The sequence below is a fragment of the Penaeus chinensis genome, chromosome 9, assembly GCF_019202785.1.
Source record: "Penaeus chinensis breed Huanghai No. 1 chromosome 9, ASM1920278v2, whole genome shotgun sequence".
Taxonomy (NCBI): domain Eukaryota; kingdom Metazoa; phylum Arthropoda; class Malacostraca; order Decapoda; family Penaeidae; genus Penaeus; species Penaeus chinensis.
Window position 1 is genome coordinate 10689751 of NC_061827.1, and position 2500 is coordinate 10692250.

The following is a 2500-nucleotide window of genomic DNA, read 5'->3' on the forward strand; positions in this document are numbered from 1 at the left end:
TTCCCGTGCCTCCTACGGTTATTGTGCAGGCACTGGTGCTTCCGCCTGTCTTGGAATTCGCCGTTATACTGTTTTATTATATATATTTTTTTTTCTATGATTGCATTGCATGAACTTTTGATTTTTTTGTGTGTGCATCTGCCTACCTCCCTCCTCTTTCTCTTTTTTTTCTGTATGTTTTCTTTGTCTATCTCTGTCTCTGCCTCTGTTTCTGTCTCGGTCTCTGTTTTTTTGTCTCTCTTTGTCTGTCTGTCTGTCTGTTTGTCTGTCTGTGTATGTCTGTCTGTCTTTCTGTCTGTCTGTCTGTATGTTTATCTGTCTGTCTGTCTGTCTGTCTGTCTGTCTCTCTCTCTGTGTCTGTCTTTCTGTGTGTGTGTGCATGTGCGTGTGTGTATGTGTATGTGTATATGTGTGTGTGTGTGTGTATGTGTGTGTGTGTGTGTGTGTGTGTGTGTGTGTGTGTGTGTGTGTGTGTGTGTGTGTGTGTCTGTCTGTATGTCTGTCTCTCTCTCTCTCTTTTCTATCTCTCTCTCTCTGTCCCTTTCTCTCTCTCTCTGCCCCCCCCCCTCTCTCTCTCTCTCTCTCTCTCTCTCTCTCTCTCTCTCTCTCTCTCTCTCTCTCTCTCTCTCTCTCTCTCTCTCTCTCTCTCTCTCTCTCTCTCTCTCTCCTTCCCCCAAACCTGTAATTTACAGCCCATTCCAGCTGTAAGTGAGACAGAATCTAAACTGCACTGCAACGTTAAGGCCAGACAGGTGACTCACGCATACTGAATATTCATATGACCCAAGGTGAGCGCCCTTCTCTCCCCCCCGCCCCCAACCCACCCACCCAGACGCTCAGTGATGGCAGCCAACGACCCCGAGGGCAACCCGGAAATTGAGAGTGTGGGGAGGAAGAGGACACTATTGTTGGAGGGCTAGAGTTTCCTCGAGGATGACCTGCAAGGATTCTTGTTTCCTTGAGGATGACCTGCTAAGATACTTTACAGTTGCCGCGTAATTCTGATGAAGTAATAATATCTCCAATAGAATATCTCGCACTGGGGAATCATTCATTCTTATCTCTATCTCTCTTTTGATATTTGTTACTATGATCCAGGCTTGCCGTGTGCGGGGTTCCAGGTACAAATAATGGAGAGAGTGAATATCTTTATGTGTATGTAAGTGTTTTCTGTGTGTATGTGTGTGTGCGTGTGTGTGTGTGTGTGTGTGTGTGTGTGTGTGAGTGTGTGTGTGTGTGTGTGTGTGTGTGTGAGAGAGAGAGAGAGATAGAGATAGAGAGAGAGAGAGAGAGAGAGAGAGAGAGAGAGAGAGAGAGAGAGAGAGAGAGAGAGAGAGAGAGTGTATCATCATGCGTGCGAATATTTATTCTAGTTTCCGTGGTAATAGGTATGTGTAGTTTAGTGCGCGCCTACGTGCATTCCTGCTTGGGACGTGAATATCGACCATCCAAGTAAATAGGAGCACAAAAGCGTTGAAATAATTGCAGAAAGCAGTTGATAGTTAAATTTCATATAATGCCGACTCTAGCCAAGGGTAACGAAGGTATAAATATTTCCCAATGCAATTACATGTTCATAAACCCGTTCTAGTAAGTTTATGCTTTAAAGATATCCCAGTATATGAAGCCGAACCAGGGGTACAATTGGATACCGGGGAACTGTTATTCCTCAGGCATCTCTATTGCAACACTTGAGAAGCCTAACAATATTAATGGATTCTGGCACAATGGAGCGGAAGCGAAGGAGGTACAAGACAGAGAAACGCATATCCTTAATGATATAGTAAAGTACATGAAGATTCACATTAGCCCCAATGGGAACTAAACAAACCGATCTGTTCTGAAGCAAACTGCTGACTCAAATGAAAATGTCCGGGACCGCCTAGCTGTTTGAGTGAGCATCAAAACCGAATTACGCAATTCTCTCTCTTTGTGACTCTAGATCAAAAGCCCTTTCTTCTTAGAAGCTAACGTTGGCTCTTCCCATTTCCGAAGGCAACATGGGGTTCCATCGGTATCCAGATATCAAGATATATACTCAAAGGGTCTTTGGTAAGACCATAAGTTTGTAAGACAAGCTAGGCATTTAAACCTCTTTTTTTCTGCCTTGAGGTGGTACTTGCAAACAAGCCTCGCCTTCTGGAATCCCTTTCAATTTCCTTTGTCTTTACCCATAAGACAGCACTCACTCGAGGCAAACAAATGATCCTGGAAATTAGTTAGAAAAGCAGCACATGTCTGCCGTTTCATCTCTTTCGCTGATGCGGGAAATCTGATTTTCCTTTTACGTGCCGAAATTGCTGTGTCTAGATAAGGAAAGCGGATGAACAAATATGGAAGACACATGGACCAATGTGATAAAGACAAAATCAATAAATATAGTAAAACCATAACTAAATAGGTATAGCAAAATTCACGAATAAATAAATTCATAAATAAATAGATGGACATAGTTCAACGTCGTTATTTTCTCCATTTATTGTTCCTGAAAGGAATTCTA

At 43.0% G+C, this 2500-nt stretch overlaps 1 long non-coding RNA gene across 1 annotated transcript in view; it reads left to right on the forward strand.

Moving 5' to 3' along the window:
- Positions 1 to 2500, forward strand: part of LOC125029146 — a 38056-nt gene that overhangs the window by 20346 nt on the left and 15210 nt on the right. The gene's annotated exons all lie outside the window — the stretch shown is intronic.